Consider the following 14,591-nt stretch of genomic DNA (forward strand, 5'->3'; position numbering starts at 1 on the left):
TGTAAAACATTCCCAAAGGACACAAAATAAGATTTGAACAGATAGAAAGATCTACCGTTTTCTTGGCTAGAAAGACTTGATAACATAAATAAGTCAACTTTCTCTATGTTAATTAATTAAATTTCTCTCTCTCTCTCTCTCTATATATATATATATTCCCCCCCCCCGGATATTAACCCCTTATTGGATATGTGATTTGCAATTATTTTCTTCTGTAACATAGGCTGACCTTTCACTCTGTTGATTGTGTCCTTTGATATACAGAAGTTTTTAAGTTTGATATAGGCCCATTTGTCTATTTTTGCTTCTGTTGCCTGTGCTTTGCCTCACCACCACTACTTCATGATAATAATCTTTTACCCTGTTTTGAGATGCTATTATCATCATCTATTAAATTCCTGTGTATAGTTGAGTCTATGGACATTACATTTCTATTTCCTTGGTTGATTTTTTTAGTTTGGATGCTACCACCACACCAATTAATTATCAATGCTTTTAATATTTACTTAATATCTAATATCTAATCACTTCTATTATAAGTTTAATATCATTTCTCATTGCTCTTCTCTCAGTTTCCCAGTTTTCTTATTATTTTTTCTATATAAACTTCAGAGTAAACAATAATAGAAACTCATATTTCTATTTGTATCATCAGAATTAAATTTAAATAATTAACATAGAGAAAGTTGACTGCTTTATGTTATCGAGTCTTTCTAGCCAAGAAAAAGGTAGATCTTTCTATCTGTTCAAATCTTATTCTGTGTCCTTTGGGAATGTTTTACAGTTTTTTTCATATGTGTCTTGGACATGTATTAAGTTTATTCATAGGTATTTTATCTTTGTTATTACTATTGTAAATGGGGTATTTTCTCTCATTACATCTTCTAGCTGGATATAATCAGCTAATTACAATGTATTCATTGTGTGCCATTCTATCTCACTCATACTGTTTATAAATATTTCCCAATTTTCTTGTATTTCTAACTATATAATGTAATCTAAAAATAAAGATTAACCATCTGCTCTCCAATGTTTATACTTTCAGTTTCTTTTTCTGTTCAAATTTCATTATCTATTAGGCCTAGTGCAATGTTAAATAACAGTAGTAAGAGTGGGCATTCTTGTCTTATTTTTTATTTTAATGGAAATGGCTTCAGTGATTACCCATTGCCCAGTGATTCAGGGCATGATGTAGGCTTTGGGCTGAGAATGATCTATTTTATTATGCTAAGAAAATAATAATTTGTTCTTAGAAACCTTTTATTTGGGAGGGGGATGTGGTGGATCAAGTGTGATTATTGACTTTTGTCCAAATGCTCTTTTTGGTATCTTTGGAAATGGTCATATTTTTTTTCTCCGTAGAGCTATTAATTTAATGGAATATAATAAATTTCTTGGCCATGAATTATTCTTGCATTCCTACAACAAGCTCCATTTGGTCATGGTAATTATGTTTTAAATGTGCTAGTAAATGCTGTTTGCCGGTATTCATTTAGAATTTTCTGTATTGATATTGATAACTGAGATTTTGATAACAATTTTTTGTTTTATTGCATTGTGACAAAAAATATTATTTGTAATGTTTATATCTTTTGGAATTTATTGACTTTCTTTGTGGGCCTAACCTATGGTCGATTTTCATATATGTTTCCTGGCCACTTGAAAAAATGATATTAGATAATATGGAGATATTTTCAGGACACAGAGTTTGTTTCAGAATAACATATCTTATTATGTTATTTATGTCTTTTCTGAACTTAAGATATGTTGACTTATTTATTATGGACTGAGTTTTCATTTCTGTTTATTTCTTCTTTCATCTTCTGTAATTCCTGCTTTACACAGTGGCTACTGTGTTGTTTAATATATATTCATAATTGCTGTAGCCTCATTTTGAGTTTCACTATTTAGCATTACAAAGTGCCCCTTTTCTTACTATATTAATTTCTGGCCTGAATTCCACTTCACCTGAGAGTAAGATCACAACCTTGCTTTTTCAGTTCCCTTTCCCTGGTATGCCTTTCCTTATTCGTTCACACTTAGGCTTTCTGAACCACTTCGATCTATGTGTGTCTGTCTTGTACAGGGCTTCCGTCTGTTAGGCAGTTCGCCACCTCCATCCTCACCTACCCAGTCCCTGCATCTGCAATTGCTAAACCACAGAGATAGCTTTCTACCATTGCTCTTCAGAGCAAGTCCTGCGTCTTCAGGGAAATATTTTTTCCCTGGTGCTTTGTGAGATGCCAACACATAGTTTGCTTATGTGAGCATTAAAGTGATTATTTCATGAACCACGTGTTTGTATTTGTAACTCAGGCTTATAATTAAAGTATTATTTCAGGAATCCCTATTATTTCTATAATAGAGTAGCTTAAATAACTACTTCCAGATTCGGGTTTAGTGGTGATACAAATAATACCTCGGGCAGCCTGACACGTGATCTCTTTGGATCCTTCCAGTAGTACTATGAGTTTGGCACAGCAGGTATCCCCATTAAACAGATGGTAGAGACTGAGGTAAGGTTTCCAAAAAAGTATATTTCCTCATGGTTTCTTACACAAGTAGATAGACAGTTTAGCTTTCAGGTGTATAATAGAAAGGCCTTGACGTAGATATTTTCTAAGGCTCAAAGGACAGAGTGTCAATTAAATAATAAGTACATCGATAGTGGGCTTAACTCTCCTATGACAACATTAATGCTGTTGAAACACTGAGGGTTTACTTAGGGAGGCTATGGAATCTGCGTCTCTGGGGAAACTTGAAAAATAAAAAGGATCCTCATTTCTTTGGAACAGCTTGAGTGTGGTCTTGCCCCAAGGCACGGGTGACTGGATAACCTCCAGTGTCCCCTTCCTCTGGAATGCTTCAAAGAACATCTCAGGGGGTCTGGGTCATTCATTTTCTAACTTAGGCACCGGAAGTATGATCTGTCAGGAGATTGTTATCAACGATATTCAGATTTAAAAGCATAAAGTGGTTATGTAACAAGATGCTACCTAATGGAGAAATTTAAGAAAGGACCTGATTACAGCATAATAATGCTACTTCTCTTTTGGGCTTAGGGACAGGGAGATTGCAATCAACTTCAAATTCCCTCATGCTAAAGAAAACATGCGCGTTTCCACATTTCTTCTGGACTGAAAGAAAAAAGGGGGAAATACATGGAAATATTTCACATCGAGACGCTTAAGGATAATGTTTTTCTCTAACCAGAAATCCCCAGGTTGTCCTGAAACTCAACATCTGAATCATGCCGACTGGTGAGAGACATTGTTTGAGCAAGACTGGAATTCTGAACATTCTTCAAGGCTTCATAAAAATCCCAAAATGATAGACCAGTGCTTATGTTGTGGTCATGCAAAGAAAAGCCCCCTTGTGATTCGGGATTGAGTTTGTTCTTTTTATATTTATAGTATCTACACTGAAGGAATGTAGAATTTGGCATGGGGAGGAGGATGGGGAAAGTGAGGAATGGAGACCAGATTTTGTCTGCCTGTGAGGGGCTGTGTATGTGTGTGTTTTGACCTAGAGCCTATGGAATAGGGGAGAGGGAGTATTTGATAGTTTTGTTCATTTGTTTTTAAAGCAGAACCTTCTTCAGGTCTCTGGTGCGAGGAGTGACTGGAAGAATTTTTTACTTTCCTTGTTAGCAGCACCATCTGTTTACAATGAAAGCTTGGCTTCCACTTTTTGGTGCAAATAAAAACCCTAGGGTGCCCATATAACTCAAACAGATGAAGCATGTGTTCACAGACCAGAAGAATCAGGTCTTTTGCGTGCAAAGGACTTTTACAGTAGATTTACACAGCATCGTATCCCTACATAAATTCAGAAGGAAGCTTCTGAGAAGCAAAGGTGGGCCATAGGCCACTGGAATTCACAGCTTGCTTATCTGCCACCTAACGAAGTGATGGACCCCTTGGGTCACACCTACCAAGAGAGAGGTTGGCAAATGGCAAAAGGTCCATTTAGTAAAATTCCTTTCACCACCTATGGGATTTATATACATTTGGGAGAGGGACTTATATACCAAAACAAGGAAATACAGAAATACAGGCACATGGTCTTTAAAAATTCCAGATAGAAAGGCATATTTCCATAAACAGCAAAGGTCAAAGTAAGCAAATGAGAAAAATTTTTAGGACTGACTATCAAGACTGGGGTGGTGGAAGGAGTAAGGAGCTGAAAATAGGAGTGGGGCGCCTTTTTTCTCACCCTGGTTTGTGTTGTGTAGCGGCCCAAGCAGAAGTTCCATAGATCCTCACTTGCGGGCTAGGGATTTTTACCCTCTCCCCAGAAATAAACTCTAGGTAAGGATTTGTAAGACAATGGCAACAGTGAATAGACTGTACATCTGGAAAAGTTTTGGTAGTGATGAGAGAAATTTTACATAATATAATTTGCATGCCATAGATCAATCAAGTGTTCATTCATTGTTTATTGAGTCTTCCCTCAGCTAGGTTGTCTGGTGGAAGCCCAGGCTGAACTTTCAGAGGCTTATCAATGACTGGGGAAGAGAAAAATAACACAAAGCAAACTTATAGTTATTTGAGACAATTGGAAAATAATTAAATATGCATCTGCTAGTCTGGAATTGCAGTTTTCAAGTTGTGTGCATCAGATCAAATGGGTCTTGTCAAAATGTGGATTGCCAGGCCTCACTTGGATTCAGAGGGCCAGCACAGGCCCTCTGTATTTGAAACAAGTGTTCTCAGCTATTTGATGAAAATGAACTTCAAAGCCTACTTTGAGAATCACTAATTTAGAATGTTACTTTATTTTTTTAAAAGTGGGGAAAGTAACGTTTGTTACTTTTACTACTCATAGTTTTTGCATATACTGTGTCATTTAATTTTGAGGTAGAGACCCATGGTTTAGCCAGAAATTTAGTCAGGGTCTGCATCTAAAGTGTAGGATCTTCCCTTGACAAGCATGCTGCTGTCTTTTCCCAAAAGGACAGAAAGTCAGGGCGTGTGAGGCTGGCCGCACGGACTAGGGTGCCATGTGTTTGTCCCCTGGCTTGTTCCTTGAGCCAGCCTCTGCATGGTGCCCAAAGTTATCTATCAAATGCAAATCTGACTGTGGCATAATATTATACTTTATTACCCTGTGATGTATTTTTTTCACTGAGCACTATAATTTGGACATCTTTTTGGTTGAGTTCCCTGGTTTTTGCCCAATAGAAAAAAAAGTAATAATTATTATTATTTTTTGAGATGGAGTATCAGTCTGTCACCCAGGCTACAGTGCAGTGGTGCGATCTTGTCTCACTGCAACCTCTGCCTCCCAGGTTCAGGCGATTCTCCTGCCTCAGCCTCCTGAGAAGTTGCGATTACAGGTGCATGCCACCACGCCTGGGTAATTTTTGTATTTTTAGTAGTGACGGGGTTTCACCATGTTGGTCAGGCTGGTCTTGAACTCCTGACCTCGTGATCCACCTGCCTCGGCCTCCCAAAGTGCTGGGATTACAGGAGTGAGCCATTGTGCCCAGCCCGATAATTTTTTTTTGAAATACCATTAAAGCAAACACAAAATTAAGTATCATTAATCAAGCCCATTAATTACATTTTTAGCATGGGGCTGGGGTGGTTCATGCCTTGGAGTCAGCTGATTTTGCTCTGTTCCATGTCAGCAGGTTGTGCGTTTGCCCACTAGTTTTAAACATTTACATCGTGAGTCAGGAAAATGCATGGACCAATTTGCACAAATTCAACACTACTATTGGAAGAGCTTAAAGTGCAGACTTTACTGACCACTGGCTGGGAGAACTATATTTTTCATTGGGGATAACCATTCTAGTGACAGTTAAATCTGATGTTTCAGAAAACCTTCAGGAGACTAGGTTTGGGGTGGATCCACACTGATGAATTTCATCCTTTTAAGGAATTCACTAGCAATAAGAAGACACAGAAGTGTCAGTCCAACCCTCAAACATTGTGCATGTAAGATAACCTGGAACTCGTCATCAATACAGACTCCCCCATCACTGTCTTCCTCCAGCTGTTAAGGATCCATAGATCTGAGTTGGTTCTACTGAAAGATTTCCCACCATGGTATAAGAAACAATTGATCGCCAAACTTCTCTAACTACAGTTATCAGCCCAATCTGAGTCACAATTCTTTCCAGACCAGGCAACCAAAGAGCCCCCTAACTGGCTATCCCCACAACAGCAGTGACATCATCTTCATGTGCAGGTTGGATAGCTAGTTCCCTGTTTAAAACAGCTAAGTGGCTGCTCATTTCAGTTAGATTAAAAGCAAAAGTCACTTAAGTGCCAACCAAATGACCTGACTGCTGCTTCCTTCTCCAGCTCCTGCCAGCTCCCTTCCACATTCCAGCCCACTGGGTTTCATTCAGCTCCTGATCCATGTCAACCCCTTTCACACTTAGATGGCCTTTGCACCAGTTCCTATCCATCCTCCAAGTCACCAAGTTATCTGACTTCAGAAACTCTTCCTCCTGAGGCTCTGCTTTCCTACTGCTTATCAAAGATGTGTGTATCTTTGTAAAAAGTGGATCTCCTGCTGAAAGGTGGCCTCCGTGAGCATGTTCCTATCCAAGCTCAGTGCCTGATACAGACCTGGCCCATCGTGGAGACTCAGAAAAGATGGAGCCATCAGCCCTCATCATGGCTCGGCATCCACATCCTTTAAAACTACACATCACATGTTAAACAGCCAGATCTGATGGGTTGAGCGTGATAGAAATTATCACTGCCTTCTAGAAGCCTGAAAGTGAATCTAAGAGAAAGGATCCATGTGGAAGAAAAAATGTACTGTACTGGGATTTATATGGACCTAACTGATGATGCCAGTGAGGAGCTGAGAAGGAGGGAAGCTTGCGAATAAGTAAATACATATTTGATAGCAGTCAGTATTTTTCTTGGAAGGACTCATTCTTGTGGCTGGACAGCGGTGACAGGTGGCATTTCTGATCCCTGATGTCATCTAAGAGCTTCAGACTGTGATGGAATAAGTACAGCCTCCATGCTATGCACAGCCACCTTACTTAAAAGTGATTTCTGCATTTCCTCCTAATACTTGATTATAACTGATCTTTCAAAGCCCTTTCTTTTTGTACAATGAAAGGGGTTAAATAGAGACTAAGATGGGTGTGTAACAAAAAATTTTTAGATGCCTTGATGCATTATTCTGGTGGTTTACCTGTAAGAGTATGGCCCTTACAACCCTAGAAAGTCAGCAGCTGGAGATGATCGTGCCCAAAGCTTCTCTACCCAGATCCTCCCCGAAGTTGAGATGAATTGGCACAGAGAAGATTTACATGAGAGAGTCTGTGCTATCTCCAGGAACACAGCATGGAGTCTGAATATATAATAAAACCACAGAAATCTGTAAGTCTTTGTAAATGCCAAATTATATGATTATTACATATAACTACATTGTTATTTCATTCACTTATCTCAGTTGTCATCTGAGGCAGATATGAGCTCCTTTCTAAAGAAAAGGAAACTGAGGCTTAGAGTATAAGCGACTTGGTTGAGATCATCCAGTTAATAAACTAATCAGAGGTGCTAGGACTGGAAGCTACCTCTCACTTTGTAGCGGCCTCTTATTCCACTTCTCTGTTCTCATTGGTGTTACTTTATTTTCTTTCCTAAGAAAAATACAGAACTCTACTGATGATTTCTTTGCAAAGCAATAGCAGGGACTTTAAAATCCTATTTAAACATCTCTCTTTCTCTCTCCAAAACTCAACTGCTTACAGTATTTATTTCTCAAGGTGAAAGAAAATCAGGTTCTGGGGTAGCTGGTGGAGGGAGCTTCGTAACTACACTTCCTAATGGTTCATTTTCTTTCCTCTTACAGTTTTCAGTAATAATCATCATAATATTTGTCATTTATTGAGAACATTTGTTATTGAGATGTCAGACTTTACGTATAGCATTTAAGTCTCATAGTAAGCCTTGTATGGTTGGTTTTCTAAGTCTCCTCGTTTTATAGTATTGGACACTGAAGCTCGAAGGAGTTGGGCAATTTACTGAAATGGACATGAAAAGTAAGTGAGGCCAGGATTCAGACCCAGGGAGTCTGACTCTGCCTGTAGTCTTTACTCTTCATCCCCTCATTATACTCTCTTTAATTCTAATGATTGCATAAGGCTGCAGATAATCCTCCTACCACTTGACTGGCCACAGTCTTGTTCTGGTGACCCAGGAGCTGCAAAGGCTATGAATCTGCAAGCATGGAAACCCATCTCCATACCTCATCTCCCACAATGGACTACTTGCTTATAAGAAATCAGCTTATCAGGACCAGGCAGGTTCTAGGATTATGGAAGGAAAAGAAGACAATGTTTTTCTTGGTGTCTATATCATTTAGTTTAGGCTTAGCTGCACATAGCACCTACCCTACTCCATTCCACAACTAAAAACAAAACAAAACACCAAAATGAGAGACTTACGAATTAAACTAGGCAAACATTTATTTCTATATCATACAAAATAAATGCGGAATTGGGTTCTTTGGGCCTGTTATGGCAACCTCATGGTTGTCAAATTCTTTCTCTTTTGCTTTTTAGTATGTTGCCTCCTTTCTAAAATGGATGCTTGAGTGCCAGCCATGATGTCCCGATTCCAGCAAGAAAGAAGAAGCAGGAAGCAAGTGCATGTGTCAATTAACTGTCTTTTAAGCTGCTCACAGCACTTATGCTCGCATCTCCATGGTGGCCTGGACCCATAAAACGGACATACATAGCAGTAAGAGTCATGCCTGGTCAAGACTTAGGGGCTCTATTACTTGAGGTATGAGGGGAAAGCTGGCCTTGGGGTAAGCAACAGCAATCCTGCCAGTCTCCATTCTGGAATCTCTTATGACATCATGGTAGTCATTCCCCAAACTTTAGGGTCTTAGGAATTGCCTGGTAAGCTTGTTAAAAATTCAGATTCCTGGAGCTACTGTTAGAGATTCCTATTTAGCAGACTTGGGATGGGGCCTGGGAATCCTCATTTTTCTCAAGCACCCTACCTGCTCATTTCATTGATTTTGATGCAAATGGTTAGGGATTCGCCTCCCACTTGAGAAATACCATATGGGATTCCAATCAGAAACCAGGAGTAGAGAGGCCAAGGTATGAGAAAACCTGGTGAACTCAGGTAAGAAAATAAATTCCATCTGTTTCTCCCCTAGCGAAATTATATACATGATCTGGCCTGCTTCTGTAGTATCCACAGTGGAGTTCCCTGACTGAAAGAAGTGCAACTAAATTCTCCTTTGTCACTAAAGAGGATGAAGTCAACAAAATAGTCTTTTAATTTGATGAACTACTCTACTCTAATTTTTTTTATATGTTTAGAATATAGGATCCCTTCTTTAAAATTTTTCAAATGTAGATCTTCTTATCCTTAAGACCCAAAATGAGAAAAGGTTTAAGCGTCTCCAAAGATGCATGCAGCCATTCAAATTCCTTCTGTGTGTGATTCAAAATAAAACAAGTTAGAGTTAAAGAGAAGATAGCATGGGGAGTATTCAAAATGAAGGCAGGATAGTTCTGATGACAGATTTTTTGTCACAAAATTAAAGTTGACTCCTTGAATACAACCCAGTTTAAACTCAAGGCCAAAAGAAGTACGTAAAACATAGGCAAAAAATGCCATAGCAATCATCAAAACCCAAGGATGGCTTAAAAAAGGAAAAAGAAAAAAATGGGAACACTATCATTCCTTCCTTAACAATCACATCATAAATAAGCTTTCCCAGCTAGCAGCAAACTCCTTTCATCTATAACTTAAAGGCAAAGACCTCATAAATTGACTGGGGTATTCTTCCTCGGTGTGACTACAAGGCAGATTATTTAAAACTGAAGGCTCCTACTGATATGTTTTTCAGAAAGAGTCACTGGTGGGATTCGGAATGGTTGCCATTCATTGCTTTGGTGAGTAATATCTCAAAGATAACGCAGGAGAAATCACAAGCACTCCCCTTGGCTGGGGAGGCAGCAATGTAGCCTTTCAGATGTCATGTCAAACCTCTCTGAGATGGGTGCTGAGGATCCCTTGGTGGAGCTGGCAAGGTGTGGGGACACATGCTTTTGATTATCTAAAGAGAATGAGTATAAAAACAAAACCTAATCCAAGAAGGAATGTAAATCCTGTCTCTTTGTGCCCTGTTGAAATGTAATGTCAGTACTTAAGAATTCCTTTTGCCACTATATGGACTCGGGCCAGATACTGACATTTAGAGCCCAAGTTCTGTTATTTTCCTTGTGAAACTGTAAGGAGAAATGTCTTCATGATTACCAAAAGTATGTGTGGATAGATGGTAATGAAGATAAATCGTTTTTCCCTTGCCTGATACCCGAGCCCTTTGTGGTATATGCCACAATGTAGCTTTTACAAAAATCATATTTATTTATATGCTGTTGGGGACAGAAAGTGTGTGAAACTCAAGCATGAATGTGATTTCTATTCTTAGTGCCTTTTATATGAATTTTTTAATGTAATGCTTTATAAAGTTTGTTTTTTAACTTAGCATCTTTCCCAGGAATGAGAGCAAAAGTACTCAAAAAATGCATTGCAAGACATATGAACCCTGTATACAGCAGTTTATTCCCTTAGCCTATTTCTTTAATCATGTAACCCTAATCAATGAACCTCCTAATATCCATGCACTGGGGCTTATTGGCTCCAGCTATCCCTCATATTCAAGGAATCTTGCTGCCATTGTGTTTTAAATACCCACAGCCTATTGGCAATCTTGCTGCTGTTGCTTTTTATTCATGGACTTAGTCTTGGATAATCAAATAACTTATTGAAATGGCACCGTCCCACACTGATGTGGTTTACCGTGCAGGACTGGGGAGGAACGCATGCTTTTGGAAAGAAGAGAGGTCTTTGTTATTAGGATTGATTTCATTTCATTGTACTTTTGGCTCCCTTTTCAGCATTAGGTTCTTTTCCTATGATTTTTGAAAAATAGTTAATAGAGAAAAATATGCCCAAGTTAGTGGATGGTCTAGGGACCCAACTCCATCTGGCAGTTTACATGAGCAATGAGAGTCCACTATGCGAAAGCAAAGGCAACATGAGGCCATCTAATAAACACTTGTAAAAGTATGTATGATACTTATAAAATATATATATATATATATATTTTTTTTTTTTTTACCAGAAGTCCTATTTGTTTATTGCTGCTTTATGGTTTTTCAAATTGGAGAGAGCAATTTCAAACATGTATGATACACATAAGAGCAATTTCCAGATACAAAGAAATCTTTGGCAAAAAAACATTGACCAGGCCAGCCAGTGTGGCTGCTCTCTCCCTCTCTTGAGCTGGGAGCTGTTGTTCTGGGCACAAGGGTCTCCCTAGCGCAGCATGGTCACTGACATAGGCCTTCCTTTAATTTATTACTATTATTATTTTAAAAATATGAGGAACAGAGTCCACAGTGTCTTTTTAAAAATAATAATACAATCCAGGACTTTTTAGAAAAAATGATTAAGACCAGTAGAGTGCTCATATAATAGAGAAAAAAGACAAGAGGCAGGAATCCAGCCAAGAGGAAAACACACTTTTCATTTTCTTCCTGAGACTGGAGATTCTCTGCTAAAGTGAAGGCGCCATCCACAAAGTTACATCTGATGGACATTACTTATGACATGACTTAAGCAGAGAAAGAACAGTCGAAACCAAATTCTCCAGCCTTTAAATGAATTCCCAGCTACAAACCAGAAGAATAACACTATTAGGTCTGGAGGGCAGCAGGATATGGAGCTCTGCGACTCAGATTTCTTTTCACGATGTTGGCATGACTTTGTAGGATCTATGTATTATTTATGTGGCACCACTACCATGTTTTAAAATAATCTTTGGACATACGCCCATGAATTAGTTTAATCGAATTCTCCCATTTTTATCCATAATGAGTTCTAGTCTTTGCAGCCAGCAAGACTTGGGGCACACTCTATGTCTCCTGGAAGTCTTGGGGTAATCCCAGAGGTTCATTATTTCTAATTACTTCATATCTAAATGTGTAGTCCTGAGCTCATTGCACAAACCAGCCAAAGGAGGTAGGATTCCTCTCTCCGCTACTCTCCCCTCAAGTATAAATATGTATGTTTCACAACTGAGCCCTTATAGCCAAAACCAAAATCTGCATCCATTTCTGGCATTGTTATCTGGAATACAAGATGCAACGCAATTAATTGCAGAGAGTGTTGACACATTTCCAAAAGATGATGTGGACAGGTGAAGATTGAGGCTGAGGATGGTCTGTAGGTGAGGGGAATTCTGAAAAGAATTACGGTGCAGGCTGTTTGATGCAGTATGGCTGTCAGAAATACATACACCTCAGTCAAGATGTTTATTTTAGTGGTATTTTGGTGTCTCTATTCATGTTGAGCATGAAACTGGGGTGAACAATTCATTTGGGTTTGTCTTGGACTTTCTGGGTTTCAGCACTGAATGTCCTGCATCCCAGTAAACCCCTCAGTCCAAGGCGAACCAGGATGGTTGGTCACCCTACAAGGCACCTAGACACAGGCATCTGAGATATCTAAATGTGTATGATACATTTCAAAGGGTGACATTAGAAACTCAGTTTTTCTGTCATGCCATCTCCCAGAATATTTTCATTTTTCTCCACTAGTTACCGAAGGCAGTTGATAGGGGAAAAGGTATTCAGGAAGCAGAAACTTCAGCCCTATGCTGGAAAGGTGGATTCTTGATGATGAAAGCCTAGTAGTTCCGAGTCCAGCGAGGGCATAGTCCAGAAAGCTTTCTGAATTTCAGGGTTTCAGAAACATGGATCCTCCAATATAAGCATTCATTTTCCTCCACACTCCCTTCTAAGGAGCATTCTGCACTGCCCTGTTTGCCTCCAGGGCCCCGGGAGAAGATTTTCAGGAAGTTTAGCTCTAAACGCAGCATGAGCCCCTCAACTCTATCCCTGAAGAGTTTCTAGGAAAACAGGAAAAAAAACTTTATAGATATTTTTGGTGACACATCTTTGTTTCTCTTGGATGGGTCACTGTGTTGAGACAGACTTTGAGGCATTTGCAAGGCAGTCTGGTTTAATTCACCTTACGTTTGGGGGCAAATGTCCCAGATTTTCAACCTAAAGAACAATGCACAGCTGCACCTTAGATAAAATTGCCCCAGAATGCAGCCAAGGAAAACTTTCAGCATTGTTCAGCTCCTGGACAGATTGGAGCAAGGGAGTTGGGGCTCAACTTGACACAAGCCTTCATGGTTCTTGGAGTGATCATCCATGAATCAGAAAACTGTGGAGACGTCTCTGGGATCAGAATTATCACTATGGGAGAAATTCTGGGTTGGGGATGGAACTACATGGGGATGTGATGTATCAGTTCCCTATTTCAAGGGAGTTGAAGAGATGATTTTAGAAATCATAAGATGAGCTTTTTTTTTTTTTTTTTTTTTTTTTTTTGTAAACCTAGATTTCAGGGACACTGAATTTCTTACAACTAGGCATTTTAGGAAGCTAGGAAGAGGTCTGTGGTGTACATTTTTATTTTTATTTTTGAGGCAGGGTCTCACTCTGTCACCTAGGCTGGAGTGCAGTGGCAAGATCCCGGCTCACTGCAGTCTCAACCTTCTGGGCTCAAGTGATCCTCCCACCTCAGCTTCCCAAGTAGCTGGGACTACAGGCATGTACCACCACACGTGGCTAATTTTTGTACTTTTTGTAGAGATAGGATTTTGCCATGTTGCCCAGGCTGGTCTCGAACTCCTGAGCTCAAGTAATCCATCCACCTCAGCCTCCCAAAATGCTGGGATTACAGGCATGAGCCATGGCGCCCGGCCTGGTGGACATCTTTACACTGATGAATCTGACTCATTAGTGGAGCTTGCATCCTCTGAGCTCTTTTAGCAGGAGAGAGAATCAAGTAGGCTTTAAAACTTCTGGTGAGGAACATGTACTACCAGAAAGAAAAAAACTCCATGAGGAGGATCAGCCCAGGTCCCAGGTAGTTGTGCATGAAAATGGTACCGGAAAGGCACAACTGCAAAACAGACAAATGCCAGAGTGAAATGTAGCCTGCAGAATTTATCGTTACTACTTGGTCACAGAAGAAGTCTTCAAGGACCTCAGTTTTGCTTATAGATTAATCTGATAGTCTTCAGATAAAAATGTCAGACTGAAGAGTTGATACGATCTGTAGGTTGAAGCGTTTTTGTTTGTGTTGCTGTTTTCTCATACACTAACAAGAAGAAGAGAGGAAGGTGCCACCTTTGTGTTTGTGCTTTAGGAGCTCTGGCAGCTGGCCCCCTGGCAGGATGTGATGGAACACAGCTCACAGGATCAGAGACCATCGATTCAGGTCAGCAGAGAGTGGTTTATAGAAAGGAGTTTCTAAAGGAGCTTAGACTTCACCATGAACTGGTGGGATGGCCTGAATTTTCATTGTTGGTGGAGCTCATTAGAGGGAAGAAAGAGAAAGGAGCAGTTGTGGCAGCTGTCAGGAAACCTGAGCAAATGGCGGAGGATGGGGCAGGCTCCTGGAGTATACCCAAGAGCTGGAAAATAACTCGGTTTGCTGATATAAGGTCCAGACCAGCAAGGTCCTGGTCCCCAGTGACAAAGGGTCCAGTTGGAGCCTCCTGGGACATAA

General features: G+C 39.7%; 1 protein-coding gene across 4 annotated transcripts in view; it reads right to left on the minus strand.

The window, feature by feature from the left end:
• Window positions 1-14,591, minus strand: part of PALLD (palladin, cytoskeletal associated protein) — a 432,781-nt gene that overhangs the window by 305,142 nt on the left and 113,048 nt on the right. The gene's annotated exons all lie outside the window — the stretch shown is intronic.

Source organism: Macaca thibetana, chromosome 5, assembly GCF_024542745.1.
Source record: "Macaca thibetana thibetana isolate TM-01 chromosome 5, ASM2454274v1, whole genome shotgun sequence".
NCBI lineage: Eukaryota > Metazoa > Chordata > Mammalia > Primates > Cercopithecidae > Macaca > Macaca thibetana.